The sequence below is a fragment of the Elephantulus edwardii genome, unplaced genomic scaffold (assembly GCF_000299155.1).
Source record: "Elephantulus edwardii isolate Elephantulus edwardi_28Jun2011 unplaced genomic scaffold, EleEdw1.0 scaffold00031, whole genome shotgun sequence".
Classification (NCBI taxonomy): Eukaryota; Metazoa; Chordata; class Mammalia; order Macroscelidea; family Macroscelididae; genus Elephantulus; species Elephantulus edwardii.
In genome coordinates, this window is record NW_006399781.1 from 17,262,077 (window position 1) to 17,277,013 (window position 14,937).

General features: G+C 42.2%; 1 protein-coding gene across 1 annotated transcript in view; it reads left to right on the forward strand.

Moving 5' to 3' along the window:
• Positions 1 to 14,937, forward strand: part of LOC102856691 (testis-expressed sequence 15 protein-like) — a 64,307-nt gene that overhangs the window by 37,006 nt on the left and 12,364 nt on the right. The gene's annotated exons all lie outside the window — the stretch shown is intronic.

Consider the following 14,937-nt stretch of genomic DNA (forward strand, 5'->3'; position numbering starts at 1 on the left):
ACAGGACAGAGCGGAGTTTAGGGCTGTTGTACATAGGGTCGCTATGAGTCGCAGGCGACTCCACGGCACATAACAACAACAACAACTCATGATAGGCTTTTTCTGCTGTCACAATGCAAAATATATTCTGATTTTTCATGTGTCTGCATCCCTGACCAGAAGAATTTTTAGTATAACACTTGTTTACCATTCTTTTCAAAGCTATTCCAAAACTATCTGCTCCCAACCAATAGAAGAGTTGATTTGAGTGGAAGGAAATGCAGTACAAAATTAGAAGGTGATCAGCACAGTGTTACTAAAGAAAGGAAAGACAGGTATGGAAAAATTAATGGAAAGCATTAGTAAAGGGAGGAAATGTAATAAATGTGATTACACTGAGTATTGGAATTCATATAGTTCAACATGTGTGAATGATTGGATGAAAAATTTTCTTAGCCCACTTTTACTCAAATCATCATAAAATATGGTTTCAAATAAAAAGAGGCAGCATATATGAACAATTTCTAGAAATTTTTTGAATGGAGTAGAAAGGAAGTAGTATCATGAAAAATTATTTCCTAACCTCATTGGTTTATACTGCATCCACCTACTGTTTATACCTTCATTGGAAATTGGTTTTAATAAAAATATTTTTTTAAATCTCAATCTTTATACCTGTGATTATAACCCATTTGAGAATAAATTGTTTTTATTAATGAGGAACAATTGGGTGCATTTTGAATCAGTCTTTTTTGAGAGATAAAGATAAAACACAGTCTAGTAAGCAGAGATGAGACAAGAGAGATGCCAAATTCTACATGAATGATGGTCACCCAGAAACAGAAACTCAAAAGAGATAAGACCTTCCTCCAGAACTAATACGGAAAAATAACATCCTCCCACACCCTATATGCTGAATTTATACTAAACTAGAGGAAAGCAAATTGTTTTATTGACATTATCCACCTATGATTCTGTTACAGCAGCACTGAAAATGTCCCATAGAAGTTAAAAACATTGAAGAGAATTGTGGCAAAGGAAGCAATGACAGTAATTACAATAGATAAGAAAATGCACTAGATGCAAAGTTACTTTTTTTTTTTTTGCAAAGTTACTTTTGTTAACATAGTGTTTAATCATAAAACAATGTTTTATTAATCTGACAGCCAAACATTAGCTCTTTGCACATAGGTACTTTATTATGTCTTAATTACATTTTTATATATGGCATTGACATTTAGTTAGGTTGGATTCCTGTAGGGATGTAAAACTAGCTAATCTCAAAGTATTGACTAGTACAGATTAATGAGGCTAGCAAGTCCCAACTGTGTGGATTAGACATGAGGATAATATTTTGACCCTCATAACTGCATAGACTATCAGCAGATTGGTAAGGTGTTGGCTGTGAAAACTGATAAATACAAGATGACAGGCTACTAGCCTAAATCCAAAGAACCAGAGATCAGTGTTGACAAGATCAGTGGTGACAAGCCTAATGTAGGATGCTGATCCAGCAAAAAGCAAGAGTTGTCATAATGTCCAGCAGCAACGTTGACACACTCTTAAAAATCACAACAAGCATTACCATTTCCCATTTTATGTAAATTGATAATTAGATTGTCATTCATGCAGAATATCCTACTTACATGAAAATGACTTTCACTGACTTTATTTGGATTTGAAGAATTTTAAAAAGTTATTTAACCAAAAAGTTGGGCCTTTCTCTACTGATCTACTTAAAAAGTTGTCGATTTGAAGCCTACTACCCTGAGTATTTCAGTGTGTGTGTACATCTTCCTCCAAAAGAATACAAACCATAAAGACAGGATATTAACTTGAACCCAAACACCATTCACCATTTGTCCTGAGAATATGTCTTAGAGCAAAAGAACATAGGTCAGATTCACGTATTTCTGTGTCTGGTATGATTAGAACATTTTTTCAGGCTTTCCTTGATAAACCTAGTTTGATTTTATGTGGAATTTTCTTAAGATTACACTTAGGCCATTTATCTTTGCCTGGAATAACAGAAAAATAATGTTTCTTTTTTTATTAACTGCCACATAACTCGTTTGTTCCACTACCAATAAGGTGAACTTGGACCACTGAATATGTCTACCAAGCTTCTCTACTTTATGCAGAGTAGTTTCTATTTTCCTTTTCATAGTGTTTTACTAGGGAACTTTGGTGGCCTAGTGATAAAGAACTGAGCTGTCAATCCAGAGGTACATGGTTTGCATCCACCAGTTGCTCCTCCGGAGAAAGGCAATGTCTCATATGACTTACAGCCTCTGAAAACCTGCTGGAGTGTTTATTATAGTTCAGATCCAACTTGTCAGCATATAACAATAAGTGTTTTATTTGATGCCCAAATGTCTCTAATAGAGCTTCCAGTTGGTGTCTGTTTCCTATTGACATAACCCCCATCATTGCTTGAGTATGTTTTGGATTCAGGACATTGTTTTTTGCCCCATCTTGTACATTTCCCTGCCCAGATCAGGAAGCAGCCACTTTACCAAACAGCCCTGGTTTCTTTTAGTGGTAACCTAGATCTGTAGACTAAGGTATGCCTGATCCAGGTCACGGTCTTAGCAGTTACTTACTGTGCATCAGAAAGCTGGACAATGACTAGGGATAATAGAAGAAGAATTGATGCCTATGAGCTGTAGTGCTGGAGAAGAGTATTAAATATACCTTGGTTTGCTTGGAAAACAAACAGGTTTGTCCTAGAGAGGGTGAAACCAGGCTGCTCCTTGGAGGCAAGGATTCAGAAGCTTTGACATAGTTTGGGCATGTTGCAAGGAAGGAATAGTCCTTGGAGAGGGGCATCATGCTTGGGGGAGTGGAGGGACAGCACAAGAGAGGAAGACTCTCAATGAGATGGATTGACATTCCTGGAATAATGGTGGTAGGTGTGTCAGATTTGAAGTTGACTCAGTATAGAGCAGGGGTCAGAACTGTTGTACATAGGGTCACTGTGAGTCGTAAGCAACTCAGTGGCACCTAAGAATAAAACTATAATAGATGTGGATCATAGGTGTGCTCCTTACTGCTTGAGGCAATGCTGCTGCCAAGCCCCCTCTTGTATACATGGGAATGCAATGTACTGCTGTTTTTATATCTGTATGTGCTGTGTGCTGCATAGTATTCCATTGTGTGAATGTACCATAATTTCTCAATCCATTCGTTTGTGGTTGGACATTTGGGTTGTTTCCATGTTCTTGTGATGGTGACTAATGCTGCTATGAACATTGGTGTACAAATCTCCATTTGTGCCTCAGTTCTCATTTTCTCAGGGTATATTCCTGTAATGTAAAACAGGTGCAGAATATGAAAGTAAGAAGCTTTTTATTGGAAGCTCTTGGGCTTGGTTTGCCGTCCAGGGCTGGAGAGTGGCAGCAAAGAGCAGAGTAGTTGCATGTGGACTGGGGGTGAATCACCTTTTAATCACTTGATAGGAAGGGGCCATCTTTTGGCAGAGGAAGTGATCGTGTAGCTTGCTGATTGGCTGCAGCTGCTGGAGCTTTGGGGCAATGACTGATGACACAGGCCGGCTTTCTCTTGGCAGAGGAAGTGGTCATGTAGCTTGCTGATTTGCTGCAGCTGCTGGCGCTAGCTGCTGAAGGTGTCAGGCGGGAACTGGCTTTTGTAAGCGAGGTAGGTTGTGGCATCAGATGGTGAGGTAGATTGTTGTATCAGACAGCTTGGGAAATCCCCTTTGTAGCTTCCATTTCCTTGAGGCCATGTCACAGGATTCAGTGAGTCAGCCCTGCAGGCCTATAATCCCAGCCTTTTTGGTTATATAGGGGTGACGTATTTTCTCTGGCTGCTTCCTGCATAAAGAGGTCATCATGAGGATGGGGGAGAAAGGCTAGGAGATGGGCATAAGGATGGAGCAACATCTGGTTAACTTCAACACGAGAAATTTCATGGATACAAGCTTGCAAAAATTTTAGTAGTCATGGTGCTACTAATAGAAAAATAGAAGACAGATTCTTAGTAATGGATTTATAATTACGGCTAGCCAAGTCATTAACAGTGACCGCCACCACCCTGGTTGGATCCAGATGGCATTTTTTTTTGTCTGTTTTAACTCGTCTCGGAGTTGGATCAGGGTATCAAAATTTTCTTCAACCAGGTCTGTTTCATTAATATAATAACAATCTTGTTCTCTGAGAAACAAACAGATTCCGCCTTTATCTGCTATTAGCAGGTCCAAGACTCACCTATTTTGAAGAGTTAACTAGGCCAAAGAGTTTATCCGGTATTGGAGGGAGGTTAAAGAGTTAGCAGAGGCATCTATAGCTATTTGGAATTTGTGCTCCAGTTCGGCTAAGGCTGTAAGGGAGTAACCTGGACCTCCACCAGCTAGGCCTGCTGCAGCTTAGAGGATGCAAGAGAGATACCAGCTATAACTAAGAGGAACACAGTTCTTCGAGTTCTTTGTTGGATGGCAGGTGTGAGAAGCATGGATAATTCTTGGCCATACATCATAAGCTGAGGAAATAAGGCATCAGCAATGCATGGAAAGGGGGAAGATGTGTTGACAGGTTTATACAGTATATTCTTACACCAGAAGAATCCACCAGGAGAGCGTGTAAAGCTGAAGACACTAATAAAGAAGTATTACTAGGGGGAGGTGGTGTGGCACTTGAGAAATAGCAAAAGGAATAGTTTGAGTCAGGGCCTTGCTGAAAGAGGGAAATTTCATTTAGGGAGGTGAGGAGGAGGATGACTTATCAAAGGCAGAGGCAAGTGGAATTGCCAGCAGGGGTGAACAATCCAGGAAAGCACAAAGAAAGCAATCAGTAATATTGCCAATACTTGTATGATTAAGAAGATTAACATCCTGGCAGATTAGCAGGAGCCAGGAAAAAAAGGTGAGATGTACGAGTGGTTAAGACTGAATCTAAAGAAGATTCCTGCTGGAGAATATCTTCTGGTAGATCAGCTAGCTGCTGGATAACTTCAGTACTACCCAGGTGTCTACCCAAAAGATCTTAAGAGTAGCTGAGAGGTAGGAATCTTGGTGCCAGTTACACAGTTTAGCTTCTACTCCCCGTATGGTAGGCAACATGGCTGATCCTAAATCATTGAGCACAGGATTTGGGTTTGGGGTTATGTCATACCTACCTTCACTAATTGAATGGATTTTACAAGATGAGTAAGGGCATCCACCGTAGGTTTCTGGCCATCATTTGAAATAATCATGTATTTGGTCATAAAGGAAGCAAATAGCTGGAATTAAGAACCCTACAGTTAAGGATTTTAAGGAATGGTGGTACTTGAGGTTAATGCAGATGGGGTTTGGCTTCCTTCTGGCTGGCAGTCAGATGTAGTAGCATAATGACTGTGGGCGGTGGTATTTTTAGTCCAGGTTTCCTGGATGTAGAACCTCCACAGGTAGGTAGCGATTTTACTTGAACTCATCTGAAGAGCTAAGAGAAGGATTAGAGCAAGGAGAAGAGTCAGTGGGAGTTTTGGTGAACTCTAACTGGGTAGGGCCCAGTTGGGTCAATGTCCATTCAGTGGCATTTCAGGTTCTTCAGGTGACCGTTTGAGGTGGGAAACATCATACCACAATGATTGACCTAGGATCTTGGCTGCAGTTGGAGTTGTTATGATGGCTGTATGGGCGCCAGACCAGCAAGGTTGAAGGGAATTAGGGTGGAGGTCTTTAGGAAAGACTGAGTCATCAGGCTGTAAAGGAGAAGCAGGCATTGCATTAGAGGATGAGATGATAGAGGGAAGGGACCTATCACTGTGCTCACGCAGAGCTGCCAAGGTGAGGTAGGGTAGATAAAATGCTAATGGAGGAGGTTCCTGTGGAAAGTTAGGAGTTAAAAGAAAGGGGGCTACCATAAACAATCTCAAAGGGGCTTAGCCCTAAATATGAACATGGAGTACATATAGGTGAGCTAGAGCCAGGGGAAGTAGTGTAGGCAAGGAGAGCTTTACCTCAAGGCTGAGTGTGGTCAGCTGGTCCTTGAGAAGGCCATTTGCCTATTCTACTTTTCCAGAGGATTGGGGATGGGATGATATGTATAGTTTCCAGATGATGTTGAGTGTTGTCAACACTTGCTGGACAACCCATGAGACAAAAGCTGGGCCATTGTCAGATTGGATATGGGTGGTTAAGCCAAGCGAGGGAAGATCTGTTCAGTTAAAGTTGATGCAACTACATCAGGAGTTTCATGGGCAGTGGGGAATGCTTTTATCCATCCTGAAAAGATGTCTACCATGCTTAGGAGGTAACACCACTTTTTGTATCTAGGCATGTGAGTGAAGTCAATTTGCTAGTTGATACCAGGTAGATGGTCTCTCATTTGGTGGGTAAGGAACTGAGTCCAGAGGCCACCCTGGGTGAAACTTTATAGCAGAAGGAACAGCAGGAGTGGACTAGTTGTATTTTTGTAGTGAGAGAAAGGGTAGATATTAAGAAGTTGGAGGAAGCAGAGGAGGACTTCACGTCCAGTTGGAGTAAATTGTGGATATTGGTGAGGATAGAGGTAGACAGGTAAAGCAATTTCATCACCAAGGAAGATCCAACCTCGAGGTGTGATGCATCCTCCTCTTGCCCGTAAGATGTCAGTTTCTGCTAGGGAATAATTGGGACTTAATATCTGGAGAAAGGAGTAAGACTAGAGCAGTGGACGAGGAGGGGGAAGTGAGGCCTCAAGCTGTGGCATCTGCTTTGGTGTTGCCTATGGAGACAGAATCAGAGGAGGACTGGTGATCTTTGCAGTGTAAAATAGCTACCTTGGCAGGAAAGAGGAGAGCTTTCAGTAATTTAGAAATTAAGCTAGCATTGACAACAGGGGATCCCTTGGTGGTAAGAAACCCTTGCTCTTTCCAAAGAATGAAATGACAGTGTACTATTAAGAAAGCATATTTTGAGTCAGTGGCTAAGATGAGGGCTCTAGTGAGGGCTATTCAGCTTTTTGAATTGTACCTTCTGGGAGGCAGCTGGCCTCTAGCATACATGTATGAGTCACAACAGGTTAAGCTGCATCCATCGGGGCCTACTGCTGTGCTGCCATCTACAGTGATATATCAGGGTTACATAAAGGAGTATCAGGCCTTTGCAGGGGGAAGATAGAGAATCAATTACTTCAGGACAAGAGTGGGATGCAACAAGAAGATCCAAAGGGAGAAGAGAATCTGGGGGGGTGGGGGGAGGATGGTGAGGCCTGTATAAAGACTAAAGGATTTTCAGTGAAAAGCAGGTGAAAGTCCTGGAGCCAGGGTGGACCTAAAAAGGATAGAGATTGGTGGTTAAAAAGTTCAGCCAGCCTATGAGATGAGAAGACGGTGGTGATAGGTTGAGAGAGGGTGACCTTGAGGGCTTCTTCGGTGCGTTCCGCAGTTGCCCCTAAGGCCCAGAGGCAGGGTTGCCAACCTCAGATAGTTGTCTAATTTGCATAAATATGCCACCACACAGTAGATTGGGCCTACTGGCTGCACTAGAGCGCCTACTGTGTTCCCATGCTTTCCATCAGTGAAAAGGTGAAAGAGTAGATTCAGGTTAGGAAGGGATAATGGAAGAGTGGCAGGATCATGCAAAGTGCAGAAGGCTTTAAAGAGTAGAAGTGGACAGGTGGGGGGTGGGCAATAAGTGTTTCTTTGGCTGCTGCATATAATGGGCTAGGGTTGCAAAATTTGGGGTCCAATGGTGGAAAAGCCTCTTATGCCTAAGAAGGAAAGTATCTGAGCTGCTGACTCTGGTGGCTGTAATGTCTGAATGACTGATTTGCGGTCAGTGCTCAGCTTTAGAGAAGGTAGTAAGACTCCTAAATAGGTAACTTCAGAGGAAGAGATTTGCACTTTAGAAGGAGATACAGTAACTCTTCAAGGAAATTAATAAGTTTAGCTCCTGTATGTTTTTGTGATAGGGCCAAGGATGGATTACAGAGAAGCAGGTCATCAATATACTGCAATACAATACTAGGAGACAAGAAGATAGAGAGGAAGTCACAGCTTAGAGCCTGTCCAAAGAAGTGTACTGTCCATGTCAGTTCTGTGTGGGTGTCTGGGTCAGTCCAGGTGAAGGCAAACAAGAAGTAGGAGTCAGGATGTAAAGGAACGATAAAGAAGGCATCCTTAAGATCAAGGATAGTGAAATGTGTAGTTGGGGGGGGTGTATATGAGAAAGTAAAATGTAGGGGTTAGGGACTACAACAGAGTGGATGGGGAGATGTAGGTCCTGGACAATCCTGTAAGCACCTGAGGGTTTGCATACCAGTGAGATGGGAGTGTTACATGGGGAGTTCATAGGTATTAAAAGGCCTTGGCTGAGAAGCCTGGTAATAATAGGGCGGATTCCACAACGATGAAATTATGAGATAGGAAACTGGGGGTGTGACAGAAATTTAGTAGGCTGTTTAAGAGAGAGACGGACCGGTGAGTGGTAGGAGGCTACTACTGGCTTTGAGTTAATCCTAGACTACAGGATTAACAATATCAGGAGGTAAAGGGGAGTTAGAGGCAGAGGATGTTGATAGGTGAGGAAATAGCAGGAGAAGAAGGGAGAAGGAAGGCCCTGGAGAGAGAGAAATTGTGGTGCTGAGATTTTGGAGAATATTTCTACCCAGTAGGCATGCGGGGCAGCAGGGCATAACTAAAAAGGAGAGTGTGAAAGGGATTTTTTTAAAGGGATTTTAACACACACTGTAAGGGAGGAGTCTTACGTGGGTAAGTAGGCTTTCCATCAGTTCCCATGACAGCGACCTGGGAAGGAGTTATGGTGCCTGAGAAGGTTTATTAAAAATGAAACACACTGAATGTAAATTAAAAAAATAACTGTAAATTTTCATTGTTATGTGTCATCGAGTGACTTACAACTCATAGTGACCCTATGTACAACAGCCCTGTGCCAGTCGCACTGTCCCTGACACTCCCATCCCAATTACCTCAGTGACTGAATCAATACACCTCATAAAGGGCCTTCCCCTCCTGCATTGTCCCTTCACCCTCCCAACCATGATGTCCTTTAAAGGATTTAAAAAATGAACCAGACTTACCCGCTACCATTATAGTCAGTTTGAGCCCAGCAAGGATAATAGGGGTTCTCGAGTCTGGGCAGCCTCAGTCCTCATCCACTAGGACAAGGAGCTCAAGAAGTGGGACTACTGGGTGGCTGTCCGCTTGTTCTCCACGTTGAAGCACAGAAGATGAGCTTGATACCAGGGATCAGTCTCTTCACCAGTGTCCTGTTTGCTTGCAGGGTGAGCAAGGCTTTACTGGCAGCTGGGGTGTGGGCATTGCCATGCCCAGTGATCTTCTAGGCCACACTTGTAGCATGCACTCAGCGGGGTAGATTTTGAAGGGAGATCACATTGAGGCCCCTTTTTACCTTGTATCAGCAGAGAATAGCTACAATGGCTTGGGTCTGGAGAGCTACTTTTTTGATGCATCTGAGCCTGTTTTATTACTTCAGCTTTGTCCTCCCTGGAATGAAAAACATTAAAAACCATGCTTAAAAGATTGCAGATGGGCATTTGTGGTCTGTCCTCAGCTTTTTTTAGTTTTTTTTTCCTTATGTCAAGTTCAGATTGTGTTATAAAATGGGTGGCTAAAACCGTAGACCCTGGTGCAGAAGGGTTTATGTGTGTATATTGACCTAGAGTTTCAGTTGTCTATTTAAGAGAACTGCTAGGTTCTCATCTGGTCTTTGTGTTATTTCTTAGAGTTTGTTATAATTAATGACATTCTGGGCAGTGCTCTGCATACCTTCTAAGAGACACTGAATAATACGGTCATACCTGCACCTGCCTTCTTGGCTATGTTGATAGTCCCAGTTGGGCTCTGCATCTGGGATGGCTAGTGCACCTGCAGGCATTGTCTGGTCTGTGAGGTGTGTCTGGTCTGCGTATGTGTGGGAAGCTGCTAAAATGTGGTCTTTTTCATCAGGTGTGAGGGTAGAGGTGAGGATCACATGGATATCATGCCAGGTAAGGTCATAAGCTCATGTTAGCTAGTGAAATTCTTTATGGTAAAGAGTGGAGTTAGAAGAAAAGGAATTGAGGCATTTTAAATAGCAGACAACTCAGTAGGGAACATGGACACAAAAACTCCTTCTGTGCCTGCAACCTTCCATAGGGGGCCGAGTAATGCAGGAGATGGGGAAAGTGGACAGCACTTAGATAGCAGGTCATGAGAGCATGTATGAGAACTAACAGGAGAAGAGCAAGAGGGTACTGCACTGGGAGGAGATTTTGAGTATGGAGGGGGTTTAGCATTATACAGAGGCACAGTGGGTGCAATTGATCAGATGGGAGTCAGGCCAAATCTTCAGGCGGATCCAGATCAAAGGGGATAGGGTCAGAGTTGGAGCAGCAACAGAAGGAAAAAAAGTTTTGGATTTTTCCAAGTGAGAAACGTGTGCAGTGGAACAGGTTGAACAGAGGTCTGGACATAGGGAACCTCTGAATCTTTGCCTAACCTGTGACAATAGCTGTCTAAGTCCATCAGGATATCAGAATCTAAAGAGCCATCTGGTGGCCAACAGAGGCAGTTATCAAGTGGGTCCTGAGGCCAAGAGACAAGAGTAGAAAACAACCCTTTTCTTTTTCTTATGTCTAAGTAATTTTTTACTTCATGCCAATTGGAAAGTAAACAGCCTAGCAGTGATTTAGGGTCAAATTTAGACACTTGTGATCCCATCACCCATCCTGTCCCTGAGCAATGTGTGGAGGGATGTCAGCATCTCAACAATCAGTCCACACCAAGAAGGAAAGGCAGAAGGGCAGCAAGGTGGCTGGGGTGTCCTCACAGATGCTATGGCCCCAGAAACGGGAATCCCTGACATGGCCATGATTGCAGACAGGGAGCCCAGAGACAGAGCAGGGAAGGAGGGGTGGGGAGACCACGTGGACTTAGTGCTGGCAGGAGGAGGCTGGACTCTGGAGGGTCCTGGTCTGAGGTGAAGGAGCAGATCGGGAGCACACACTCTTCCCGGGTTCAGTACCAGATGTAAAGTGCAGAAACCAAAAGTAAGCAAAGAAGCTTTGTATTGGGAGTTCTTAGACGAGGTTCATTGTTCTGGGCTGGAGAGGGGCAGCAAAGGACAGAGTAGTTGTTCATGGGCTGATGGTGAATCAGCTTTTACTCTCTTGGTGGGAAGGGGCTGTCTCTTGGCAGGGGAAGTGGTCAAGTAGCTCAATGATTGGCTGTGGCCACTGGTGCTAGCTGCTGATGCTGTCAGGTGGGAACCAGCTATTGTACGTGAGATAGGTTGTTGTATCAGATGGCTTTGTAGCTTCCATTTCCTTGAGGCCATGTCACAGGATTCCTTGAATCAACCCTGCAGGCCTATCCCAAGTAGTAGAATAGCTGGGTCATAAGCAAGTTCTATCTTCAGCTTTTTGAGAAAACGCCAAAGTGTCTTCCAGAATGGTTGTACCATTTTACAATCCCACCAACAATGTATAAGAGTTCCTTTGTCACCACATCATCTCCAACATTTATTACTTGCTGCCCTGTTAAACTTTGCCACTGTTACTGGAGTGAGATGGTACCTCATTGTGGTTCATAAGAGACAAACTGGTATCAAACTTAAAAGCACTAGTCCACGTTATAAAGAGACTGCCAAATACAACCAGAAATGCACAATCTAAAGAGGATAAAATTGATGCATGGGACCTTCTAAAGATTAAATCCATGTGTGCATCAAAACCTTTTTCCAACAGGGTGAAAAGAAAACCCACTGGCTGGGGACAAACATTTGATAATACCATCTCAGACAAGAGTCTTAATAACAAAAGTTTGCAGAACACTCCTGGGCCTCCACAAGAAAAATACTGATAACCCAATTACAAAATGGGCAAAAGACATGGAAAGAATTATAACAGAGGAAGATATTCCAGTGGCTGACAGACACATGAAGAAATGCTCCTGATCACTGGCAAAATGAGAGATGCAAATCAAAACCACATTTTTTATCTTTAAGCCTGAATTGTTCAGGAATTGAAGAAAAAATATTTCTAATATAAAAGTATAACAATTGCTTGCCCTGGTGGCATAGTCTGTTTGTAAGGAGTTGCACAGCTAACCCAAAGGCAGCACCTTTCTGGAAGGTTGAACTCACCAGCTATTTCATGGGAGAAGATGGATAATCTCCCTTGTAACCATCTCTGAATACACACTAGAGGCTCAGTTGTGAGTCACAGAGTAGTAAAACGTAACCTTTTTGGAATTTATCTTAAAAATCAATCTCTCATAATACAAAAAAGTTAATGTACTCTTTTTCATTTAAAATATTGGGACTAATTGTTTAAACAGTAATAGGTGCATAAACTAGGGTATATGAACCAGTGGAGGGCTGTTCATTTGTGAACAAAGTGGGAACAATCTAAATTAACTGATAATAAATATTTTCTGTGATACATGTTGCTAATTAAAATATAGGTCGTGAGTCAGTTCCCACTCAAAAAGTGGCTCCCCCTCAGATTTTCTCAGGCTTTAAATCTCACAGGAGGAAACTACTCATGTTGCCCCCAGAGAACAACTGGTGAATTCCAACCACTTAGATTCACACATCTCCCAAACTACATCATAATACCTTGCTTAGTTTAAAATAAAATAAGCATAGTCAAAATAATATGTGTAGTATGATATCTTTGTGGGAGAAATAGGTACAAGTGCATATTTTTGCATAAAGTAACATATGACAAACCAGAAAAAAAATGAACCTGGCAAAGATAAAAGGAAATGAAAGGTATATAGATGACATTTTTCTGAATATACCTTTTTTGTACAAATTTTACTTTGCTTCTCCTGGAGGTCTGGTGGCCTAGTGGGTGAGGAGTTGTGCTGTCAACCAAAGGTCTAGCAGTTCAAATCCACCATCTATCCTTAGAGAGAAAGGAATGCTATTTACAACCTCTGAAAACCCACTGAAGGAACAGCTCTGAGTCAATTTCAACTCAATGGCAATGAGCTTTGTGAGAGTTGAGTCCTCAGAAACCTGTACATTCAGAAGTAGTTACATCAGTAGGAATGTGTATCAAGACTGTTTTGTTTCTCCATATCCATTCAATCTGTATGCAGAGAAAATAATTTTAAAAGGTAGAATTTATGAAGAACATGGTGGCAGGATTGGAGCAAAATTCACCAACAACATGAATTATTCAGATGGCAACCTTTCTTGCCGAATTGAGTTAAAACACTTGGTGCAGAAAGTTAAATACCACAGTCTTCATTATGGATTACATCTTAACCTCAAGAAAATAAAACTCACCACTGGACAGTAGATAACATGAGAGAGGAGTGAAGTTAGCCGTTTCATCTTGAATCAATACCCTTGGCACCAGCAGTCAAGAAACCAAAAGATATATTGCACTTGGTAAATCTTCTGTCAAGAACTTCTCAAAGATGTTGAGGAGGAAAGATGTCAATTTAAAAAACTAAGGTGCATATAACTGAAGCCATGTCTTTTCAGTTAGTTATTATGAAAGTTGGATAATGACTTAAGGTTGACAGGAAAAGAATCAGTGCCTTTGAATTGTAGTATTACAGAACAGTACTGAAAAGAACAAACAGATACATCTTGGGGAAAGTGCAGTCAGAGTTGTTCTTGGAGACAAACATGATGAAGCTTCATCTCACATACTAGGAGATCCTATTCCTTGGTAAGGGACATCTGCTTTAAAAGATGGAGGATTGGCAAAAAAGAGGAAGATCCTCTACCAGATGAATTAACACAGTGACTGCAGCAATGGGCTAAAACGTATTGGGGATGATGAAGATGGCAAAGGATGAGATAGGATTCAGATCTATTGCTTATAGGGTCTCTATGAGTCATCCTCAACTCAAGGAAGCTTAACAACAAACACAACCAAAAGAACAAATAAGTTGGAGAAAGTGCACCTTGGAGGCAAGAGTAGTGAAGCTTCATCTCACATATTTTGGGCATGTTGTTAAAAGGGGATGATCCTTGGAAAAGGACTTTATTCTTGGGAGGGTGCAGGATTGGTGAAAGAGAAGAAGATCCTCAACAAGATGAACTGATACAGTGACTAACCATAGGCCTAAGTGTATCAGAGAATGTAAGTATGGCACAGGATAGGACAAGGTACAGATCTGTTATTCACAGGGTCACTATGAGTCATCATCAATTCAATGGCACCTAACAAAAACAATTCTCATTGTCATCAAGTCAGAGTCAATTAATGATTGAACCTCCACTGAGTTTCCAATGCTGTAAAATAGCACAAAAATACTGCCCATTTTTCTCCCAAGGAGACACTCATGTATCTAGTCGTCAGAAATGTGTGGCTTTGGGGTTAGCAGTGCAGCTACTTAAAGACCACTACACTACAGCTCCCTAGTGATGTAGATGCTATTGTTGGTATGTGCTTTTGAGTTAGAACCGACACATAGCTAGCTGATCCTCTAGCAGATTTTCCGAAGCTCTAAGTTATATGAGAGAAGATTGTTCATTTTTTTCCCATGGGTCACCGGGTGGAGTCAAACAATCTGCCTTTGGGTTGGCAGCACAAGTCCACACCCTTTGGCTACTGTTGTTGTTAGGTGCCATCAAGTTAAGTACGACTACTCGTAGTGACCCTTTGAACAAAAATCTGAACCTTGTTCTGTCCTCACACTTCCTTACACACACGAGCGCATTACAACAGTCTTTTTAGTTCACCTGGTTGAGGATCGTTCCTTCACCAACCCTCCATCTTTCCTAGCATCATATCCCTTTCCAAGGAATAGCCCCTCCTAGCAACATGCCCATAGTATTTGGACATTTTAAATTTGGCTATTTACCATAATAGTCTATGTGTTTCCTACTGCCAAAGGGGCCCTTTAGAGTAGTGAGAGAAGATCTTCACCCTGAAACCCACAGCGTCTGTTTTCAGTAGGAAGTAGCTAAGAGAATACGCCATCCCCTTTTCCTTATGAATCAGGGTGAAGTCTCTCTCAGGGAGGAGTGATAGGGAATGGCAAAGGACACAC